At 38.0% G+C, this 10,650-nt stretch overlaps 1 long non-coding RNA gene across 1 annotated transcript; it reads left to right on the forward strand.

Moving 5' to 3' along the window:
• Window positions 1-6,900: 6,900 nt before the first annotated feature.
• Window positions 6,901-8,323, forward strand: LOC137974042 (uncharacterized). The gene is made up of 2 exons (XR_011117379.1): window positions 6,901-7,291; window positions 7,776-8,323. It is a non-coding gene; the product is annotated as an uncharacterized lncRNA (long non-coding RNA).
• The last annotated feature ends 2,327 nt before the right edge of the window (window positions 8,324-10,650 follow it).

The following is a 10,650-nucleotide window of genomic DNA, read 5'->3' on the forward strand; positions in this document are numbered from 1 at the left end:
CATCCACTGTGAACATTCTTGCCCCTTGCTGGTTTCATGCATAACGCATGTCGCGCGCCACATCCACTGGATCAAGTTTCAGTCCTGTTTCTTGTCCAACTTTAAATTTGCTTTCTAAATAGCACCGCTGAGCTTCACTAAACAGTGTTGATTTCTTACTGAGTTATATGAACAGAATTCTCATGGAGGTTATCCAGAATAGAAGTTCTAGCCTCGTCTTGTCTGCAGCTTCGTAGTTGATGTGCCTTCCACGCTTTGATACAGTCAACCGCTTGACGGCAAGAATACGTCACATCGTCAAGCTCCTCTCCGTTTATATCAGAGTCCACAAAACAAGTCTCAACGTTTTCAAGGACCTCTTTCAAGATCTCGCACTGCATGCAGCACTGGTCATGTGAATGATTGCAAGTGCCTTTGAATGGATCTTCCTTACTGTCGCTTAGAGCATATGTACTGCAGTGATCAGCGATGTTTGTGGATTCCACAACTTCAACCTGGAGAAAAAGGTGAACATACAGAATAAATAACGAAACCTCGTTAGTGAACATTCTTTACCAGTCCCCTGGTCCTTCGTTACATCCATGTTCCACTGTATTGAAGCCAAACTTTGTCATAATGATCAGAAACGAAAAAGAAATCACACTGCTGTCTATCATTTCTATTTTTATACACATTCATCATTAGTTTCATGAAATGTACCTTATAATCCGACTTCAAGTACTGCTTTGCTTCCTTAAGCGATTTCTGATAATGGCCCACCATTTCTCTTCTAAGAACGGTCTAAAATACGGTGCAATTCGTCAAATCCTTTGGCCCCCTCTGCTGCAATATAGTCTAGCCCTTGCAAAGATTTCCTCACAGTTGCACTGCAGCAAGACAAAATGCGGAGCATGGTGGATGATCCAAATGGCGTAAAATTAGTTTCCTTACAGTATTGTACATATTGCCTTACAATACGTTGTGGTATCATGGTGCGTATTACGTTGGGCGTTTCCAAAACTTTACCAGATGAAAGATGCAGGTAACGCTGCCCAAAAGGAAGATCTGGAATGACATGAGGACTGACAATAAATGTCAGAAAATGGTCCAGCTTATCAGTGGCCACACGCATTCTTGGGCTTTTCTGCAAGGGTAGCGGAACACCTCGACCATACTGGATTTTATGCTTTCTGGCCATAGTGAATTTAATTCAGAGACGCTTGGTATAAAGCTTTGGATTCCCTCCAATGTAGTGAGGTCTGTCATTATTGAGAGAATTTGCCAGCGCGTACTCCAGCTCGATGCATAATTGTACGTTTCAGCCAAGGCCTCCAAGTACTTTTTATCTACGTCAGACTCCTTTGCAATTTCCAATGCTTTCTCCACAGATTGAGACGCCTTTAACGCTTCCCATAAGTGACCTGCATCGCCGGGAGCAATCACATTAAGTGCTGCTACGACAGATTCCCTGGCTTTTGACACGTGAGTTCTTCTGGTGCGCACACTTGCGTCCTGCCACTTTTTTTTGTTCGCGCTTACAGTAATTCCTGTATTACAGACACTTAAAAATTCATTTAACTTTGTTCTCTGTTCTCCTAGTCTACGTTGGTACCCAGAATCTGACGACTCTCCACTGCTACTTGTATCTTCTGGAATGTAAGAACTCGCATCATCTTCAATAGGGAGTTGTGCCATTGACTGAGACAGCTCCTCATCTTCCTGTTTATAAAACAAAGTATACACTTTGCATCTCCTCAGCAATGTACTCAAAGCAGTGATTAAAACCATTTGTAGGCGGGGAGCGAGATATCCACCTCACCTATCTTCTTCGCGCTCTGTTGCGCATAAGGCCGCGAGGGAGATCTCAGTGGGGAAATAAAGCCTATGAAAATGTTTAAATGAGTCAAAACATAACCATGCAAATTTCACGAATCACAATAAAATTTGTCTCAAAACATTTCGAAGAACAATGCGCTTGTCTCTCCAGATTTGCGTCGCCATGGTAAACCACGCTTTTTATGAATACTTGAACACTTGTTTGATCTCTGTTGTAATAATATGTCATTCATACTTTGTTAAGCTCCCTGTATATTCAAATGGCAACCTTTCGTTGATTTCTTCGGCTACGAATGGATTGCCCTAAATCGTGGCAATATCTCATTTCTGTAAAATCGAGGTTGTCAGTCAGGGGTACTTTCCGCTGACCTACTCTCCCACACAATGACTAAGAAATCTCTGTGTTGTTATTAAATTCTCTCAGCTTACTTTATCAAGCTCTCCTGTCCTTGAGGAGGTAGTTCCTGGGCACTCTATAGATTCTTCTTGCTTCTCGGCTCCCTGAACCTCGTCTTGAGATTTAGGAACTGTCAAAACCACATCGTCTTCTCCTTGGCCACTAAGTCTTGATCGACATTGTTTGCATATGGCTAATGTGTAGGAGTAAATAAATCCACTGTTATTATGTAATTGGGTAAACAAGAATAGTTAAAGTCTGCTATTAGAATTGTTTCCTGTTCAACAAGTAATTTACCTTGAGATCACATTCAGTAGCTACGCAGATCCATCATTGGTTATTTACCTTTTAAAAGTACTGAACAGTTTCACAGAAGACAGCCCATTCCGGACTTTCCTAACAAAGCATTTTTTTGGAAGTCACTTATCCCATGACAATATACTCACGAGAGCCTACAGGCAACAATTTGCGTCTGAAGGTGGAGTCTTCTCGACTGAGCCAGATTTATCCCACGATCCCCTTTCTGGTTCTTCTCATGTCGTATCCATTGCTCTGGACAGGAACAGTTCTTTTTGTTGCTACGCCACCTTATCCCCCATAGGTCCCGATGACGAGAGCATGCTGTTGTGTTCAAAATACCTTCATCCACGTCAAAACAACGTTGGAAATAAAATGTGTGATATGCGTTTACTGGAAGTTTAGTTTAACAGTTAAGGGTTTCTAAAACCCTTGCGACAGCAACGTAACCTCGGGAATGTAAGCCCTTGGATAACATTTAGAAAGGCATCACAAAAAATGTCACGCAGTAATATTGGACTCCGCTTTCTTGCGGAATTTAAATGACACGCTAGAATGTTTCGGCGACGGAAGAAAGCTAAGGAACCATCCGCGTTTTTGTTCCCCGTGAATGGAATTCAATGCTGGTAAGTGCCTTTGTACTTTATTTAACAAGCAAGAGGACAAAAATGCGATATGTCATCAGATTCGCGGATTTTCATAACAACAAGCGGGGTCTACAAATTATTATTATTTTTTCAGTCATCTCGGTAATTCCCTTACATGTTACTGCCTTAAAGTATATGTTACTACCTTAAAGTTTCGCTTGACTTGTAGTGAGGCAAGCCGACAAATAAACCCCCCCCCCCCCTCCCACCCCACCTTTAATTTCTAGTCCAACTTCTCCACGTGGTTACTGTTGGGATCATTTTCGTGTAACTAGCCGGGTTGCAATATAACTCAAGAGACGATAGTCTCAAGAGCTTTTGCACGGTCAGCTACATTGAAAGAGTGCCATTAGATTTTGATTTCGCGTACATGTATCATGAAATCACGCCTTATTGGGCCTCAAGGTGATTGTCTGTCACAGCAGCATTCAGTATTTTCTCGATAATCTTCCGCAATATTTTTGATCTAAAGCGAAAACACTGACCTGCTCTAGCCAACAGTAGCCTTGCTTCGTCCAGAGAAGAATCCCTCACACCAATAGCCTTCAAATGACCTCGTATGTCTTTGTCACATTTTCGCATTAAAACACATTGAACATGTGCGGGATTCGTAACACTAGGACCGCACATGCCACCAACGATTTCAGAATAACTGTAGGTTGCCATTTTTTAGTTGTTATTGTCATGTGATGCCACACTCGAAAATCACACGACCGAGGCATAAAAATCGGGGTTTTGCTAAAAGCAGGCCCGCGGCCCGCCACGGCCCGGCGGCCCGGCGGCCCGGCGGCCCGGTGGCCCGGAGACCCACACAGTTTTTTTGTCCAGCGGTAAATCCACGCGCATGCTCAGATTTGCATCGGGTTTGGGCGCGCAAATGAAAGACGGTGAGTTTGAATTCCTTAACAATTTTAATAATCATTTCAATCCTGTTCGATCCTTTCTTTCGTTGCATGTTGCTAAGTGAAAAACGTTGTCATTCTTTATCGTAAATACTTTATCGTAAACAGCAGTGTTAAACATTATGACTTGACGTTTCGTATGTGCTCTACATACATTTTCAAAAGTAACCGTTGAAATTTAAAACAGCTAGTTATATATAACAAAGCGGATGAGGGGACTGAAACCTACATTAAGCAAATACTTAACAGTAAAATATATAATAATAATAAAAACAGAAAAGATCAATAAAGCATCAGCTTTATTAACAGACTATCATTGTAAAATAAAAGAGACCTTCTTTATTCAAGAACTCGAGCCAGCTTTCAACGTCAACGTCGGAAGTGAAAAGCTGCTGCTTTATTAATCTTTTCTGTTTTTATTATTATTATATACCTTACTGTTAAGTATTTGCTTAATCTAGGTTCCAGTCCCCTCATCCACTTTGTTATATATAAATAGCTGTTTTAAATTTCAACGGTTACTTTTGAAAATGTATGTAGAGCACATACGAAACGTCAAGTCATAATCAAAATGAACAAGTTCAATATGTTTATCACTGCTGTTTGTGTCTTATTTTTGTTGTCATTTTCTGTTGTTTTCGTCTGTTTACAACAACAAACAGAAACAAGGATTCAAATGATTAAAATGGTAAACAAATTCAAACTCACCGCCGTCCATTTTGCACGCCCAAACCCGATGCAGATCTGTGCATGTGCGTGGATTTACCGCTGGACAGAAAAACTGTAGAAAATGAGAAGTGGGCTACCGGGCCGCCGGGCCGTCGCGGGCCGCGGACCGCGGACCGCGGGCAGCTCGGCCTTCGGGCCTTCGAGCCGCTGGGCCGTGGCGGGCCGTGGGCCGCTGGGCCGCGAGCCTGCTTTTAGCAAAACCCATAAAAATCGTAGATCCGGGTCTTTTTTTATTTCACAGCAATGAGAGTTTCAAAGAGAGTCTAAAAGAAAGGTATTATATTTTACATATTTTTTGATGAATTCGATTCGACAAATTAAAAGTGACTTTTCAATTATTGTGACGCCATCTCACCGCTATCACACCCAGTGTAACGCTCCTGAGTAAATCAAGCCACGCACACTACAAAAAGAAGTTACTTCATTTAAGAGAAAACACTACTTAAATTTGCGTCAGATAGGTAAGCACCACCTTCCTTAAAACAGGGTAAACTAGACAACCTTATTTTAGGGAACTGCGCATGCTGTCTTGAATTAAGGGACTATTTGTTAATAATTTAAGTAACTGTTTTTCTTAAAACAAGGTACACTGGTCTTGTGAGATTTTTGTGAAAAATGTTGCAAACTAATCTTAAGAAAGACCTTACAAGATCTTAGTATACTTATAATGATCAGCATTCATTTGGGCTGGACTGGAGGGCTTTTCATTTTTTAAGTCATATTAAACAAGTGTTGAAGTTAATTTCCTTTTTCGCTTAAGGGGAGGGGACAGGGAAAGAATTCGGGAAGAAAACGACTGCATGGGAAGACTAGGGAGAGAGGGAGCCAAAAAGGCTTAGCTTGCATTGCTGGCCTTGCGCACTGGTCATTCACTGACAGGCAAATTTCATCCTCCACAGGATATTGACAACTGAAACAGCTGACATGCTTTTTGAAATGAAATCCTACATGCTAGAGTTATTTTTCAAATAAGGTATCCTGATGAGGGGCACTTGTTTTCTTATGGAAGGCATGACTTAATAAGCTTAAGTACACTATGCACTGCTCGGGAATACAGGTTGTGTTTTTGCTTCAAACCTTGAAGTTTTTGGCTGAAATTGATGAGCCACCATACAGCAGGCTTGACCAGGCTTTTTTGAATTTCCAGGCCAAAAATGTTTAAGTCTTCAAGATTACAGACATTGACTGCAATTTCATAGTGACCAGTGACCTTAACCAAACTCTGTGGGCTCCATTGAAGTGTCTTTGAAGTAACAATCTTTAATAAAATGGCCTTGATGATGTCTTCCAAAATACGATAATGTTTTGGTTTAACGGCCAATTATCTTTAATGTAGCGACATAAACATTATATTATATCTCACACTTGAACATGAACATTATATTGACTGTTCCTAAATTTGACACCTGAGACTAAACCTTTGCATGATTATTCTTAGATGTACAGTCTCTGATAAAAAAGCTATGTAAATGATTATTTTAAGTACTTCTCATTCTATCATGCTAAAGTACAGCTGTAGTACTTAAAATTTCATGTTTTAAAGCAATTTAAACTGTCACACTGTTCGGCCAAAAAGCCTGGCCTTCCCGGCCTTCCAAGATTTTTAAGCCAGGCTTTGCCACGCTTTTCCGGATTTCCAGGCCTAATTTTTGGGAATTGAACTAGCTAAAAGGGCAATGAGGACTAGGATTTTATGGGAATCTTTAAGAATTCCACTCAATGATTCAATTTGAGGGTCACTTGAGTGAGTTGAGATTCTTGAGAATTTTGTGCAATAGTACTGAATGTGCCGGTGAGACAATAATCAAATTTTAAGTGCAATTTTAGGATTTGATTTCATCTGGTGCCTTGAAAAAATGAGCTTTAACTTCAACCTTCAATACATGTGTAACAAGGTTTGGTCTTATTCAAAAGCATGCCTGTGTGAATACGATATTTTTCGAGTTACTTCGCTACTCGTAATATATGTACTTTGCTTAAACAATGTCCTTTAAAGGCCCCAAACTTTGAACATAAAATCACTCTGTACACGGAGAAATGAAAAAGAAAGCTTTTATTCTGATGTATTGTATAGATTGTGACAAATATCATCAACGGATTACCTTGTTTGATGCTCTCATAATCGGCCTTATTCCAAAAGGAACACGATGCATAACTCTTGAAAATTACACACTCCAAGTCAGTACTTAATCCTTTCAATGAACTCCAGCATCTTTCAAATCTTGCCCATTTATAATGAATCGGTGGAAAGATTGTCATCCTCCGTCATCTTGAATAACACGTGAGAGACCGGACTGGAAACTAGTGAGCCCTTTTCGTTTTGGTCAGCAGTCAGTGGTAACCAGTCCAGCTCAACGTCCAGCTCTTACAGATTTTGGGCGGTTTTATTCGAACGTTAATGTATCTACGATCACACTTTTTGCACGGTGACGATTTTTTGGTTAGGTTTACTCTTTAAATCCTGATCCAGGCAAGGAAATGCTTACAACAACTCAAGTAAAAAGGTAAGCGTTAACTTTAAGCGAATAACGCTTGATTTGATGCCTTATTGTCTTGAAAATGAGGAACGGTTTACCTGTATTTAGAATTCACATTTTCACACCTTCGAGTCAATTTGTGAAGCAAGGATAGTCAATTTGGCTTAAATGCTATAGCCCTGCAAAAAAATTCGTAAACCTGTAATGAAGAATAATGAAGTTTTAGAACAAATGGTGAAGCAAATGATTTGGAAAACAAGTGCTCATACCGCAAGTTATATGTATACGATTGATAAATGATTCCTTCTCGTAAAAATGCTAAATGCTGTCACTTTAATCAATGCAGAAAATGCCTGACAAAGCTATTATTGACGTTTGTAAGTAAAGGGATCCAAATTTATGAGTTTACTCTTACACAATTTAGTTGGAATAGAAATAATCAGTGATTTAGAGGAATAACTACATGCATCATTGAAGTATAATAATACTCTATATGCTGTATTTTTTTAAGTTGCCATGAAAGAGCAGAAAGAGACACGTCCTGAAAAAAATCTTTGATGGGACAGCAGGGAAAGGTCCTTTACAGCAGACAAAAATGCTTAGAAACCAATTCTGTCTCCTCCACCAGTTATGGTTTGATGTATTTAAGGATCTCTCTTTGCAGACTTGTTAGAGTTCTGTGGTTTATCTGAAATGTTTAACAGCTTTTTTCGTATTTAATTTTAAAACAAGAACCCAATCCAAATATTTTGACATGAATTAAATGTTTAGCTACTGCTTTGAACTCTGTATTCTATTTTTTGCCTGTGAGCTATGGTAGTAACTGTTACTGTTAATAGCTTGACTGTAATGGATTTTTTGTAGTTTCCACCACATCTCTGATTTGCTGGAATATTATTTTACAGGAGCAGGATATATATATTATATATTTTTAGTTTTTGCAGTTGCTGAAATGTAATGATCTGTACATAAAGTAATTAATACCCATTGAAGCTGAATGTGAAACTGTGCTACTTGTTTGTATGTTGATTAAAGGACCTTATTACTTCAGAAAACTGACCAGTGAATTGATTGATTGTAGTCCAACACTAGGAAGAATCACAGCTGTTCACTGAATATATGGGACAGGACGGGAATTGTGTGAAAAGTCATTTCATTCCCATACCAGATGCAGCATACAGCTGTACATGTACCTAGACAATAATGTGGAGATTGTATGCATGGACGGTTTACCATTTCATTGATTGCCATATCATATGGGCCAGCATGATATGGGGATTGAAAGGGACTTTACCAAATCCCCATAGCATTCCCATACCATATACCAGTGTGCCTGGATAATATGGGAATTGGATGGAGAGCTGCCAAATATGTAGCATTCTTAAAGTGAGGGGTCAGAGATCGTGTGGTATTGGTATGGGGCTGAGCCATATCATTCCTATACTAGATCATATGGGGTATCTATGGAGTTCTACAATGTACCAAATACGTAGCAATCCCATAGTTTAAGACAATAGAGTTATAACTAAATGAAGACAGACTGCCAATTATGGGTTTGAAACTGATTTTTTTTTTTTAAGAAAAAGTTCAACAAATGTATTGTCAGTGCAATAGTTGTTTGATTTTCAGGTTCAGTACTGTAGTTTCAACAAGTCTGGACAGTAATATTGTTACACATTTGACAGATGTACAGCAATCTTTGTGCACCCATGTATTAACTTGACTTTTCATGGCAACTTAGTGCTTTAGCTATATGACAATTTGGTTATGAATTAATTTTGAGACTTAACAATAGTCATATGGTTATTTCTTTTCTGTTGGAATCGTTAAGCTTTTCAATAAAGTACACAAAAGAATAGTATTGTTCAGCATCACTTTGTAAGGTAGCATTAAAGGGGAAAATGATTATTTTGAGTTAAGACTGGCAATTACCTCAAGGGAAATGAAAGTGATTACTTTTTGTGAACAGGGGTTCAAGTTATTGGAGTTGACTGTAATTTGCAATAATGACGCCAGGAAAGCAGCAGTGTTTGATTTGTAAAAATATTGCTAGATTTTTTACGAATTTACTAATAAGAAGCCAGTGCAAGATTTGGATCTTTTTGTAGAAAGTTACATATACAATACTTGGTTCTTTCTGCAGTTTAGTACTGGAGTGCAGATTATGTAAAACAAAATAAAACAAAACAACTCCAAAAATACAATGTTTTGTTGTACCCGAATAAGACCCCTATATTTGTAAGTTTATCATTGGTAATCTTGTAAGATTCTGGAACAAGATCTTGGAAGATGTTAGCCAAGATACTTCAACACCTTACAAGATCTTAGATAAGATCTTGGGTAGAATCTTACAAGATTCTCACAAGATGTTATCTAAGATTGTACAAGATTCTTACAAGATCCTTGTCTAAGATCTTATAAGATTCTTACAAGATTCTTGCAAGATCTTATCTAAGATCTTCACTAAGATCTTACACAATTCTTACAAGATCTTGTAAGATTCTTACAAGATTCTTACAAGATCTTATCTAAGATCTTGACAAAGATCTTATAAGATTCTTGCAAGATTCTTACAAGATCTTGTAAGAATCTTGTTAAGAGTCTTACAAGATCTTGTAAGATCTTAACAAGAATCTTACAAGATCTTGTAAGAATCTTAATTAAGAAACAAAGTAAGATCTTAATAAGAAACTTATTAAGAATCTTGGTAAGATCTTAATAAGATTTCCACCTGGGACGATAAAAAACTTTGCTCTTTAATTTTCTGAGAAGGTCGTCCAATCTAAATCTGAGGAATTTAAGACTAATTAACTCTACAAATACAAACAACATTCCTCAAACAGTAAATTAATGCCTTTAATTGAGAACAACATTACATTCCCTGTGGTTTAAGAGCAAAAGTTGAATACCTACTATTATTATTAAGAGTACAAGTTTAATACATATTATTAAGAAAACCAACATTTGTAAAACATTAACACAGTTCAATCCTTTCACTCCCTTAGAGGTAATTAAACCTTGCAAAGGTAAATTAAAATCAACAGGTATGATTAAAGTAAATACCTCCAAAAACTGAACATTTCTCTAGTTAAATTGTAACAGGAACAGAGCACTACAGCAACCCAGGAACCAAAAATATTTCAAAGCCACGTTTTAAGTCTGTTTTACAACATTTTATTTAAGTTTTTGGTTGGTTTCTATGTACTTTCAGACCCCAGTTAAGTATACCAATTCCAGAATAGGAACAACTTTTTTACCTTTAATTTTCTAGTTTATTGCACTGAGAAAATATTTTTAAAAAACGTATTCTGCAGTATTTTTTCAAGATGTACTTAGTCTAGCAAATATGAAAAAAAACTCTTACTAGAACACTCAAGTAAGCGAGA

This window comes from Montipora foliosa, chromosome 10, assembly GCF_036669935.1.
Source record: "Montipora foliosa isolate CH-2021 chromosome 10, ASM3666993v2, whole genome shotgun sequence".
Classification (NCBI taxonomy): Eukaryota; Metazoa; Cnidaria; class Anthozoa; order Scleractinia; family Acroporidae; genus Montipora; species Montipora foliosa.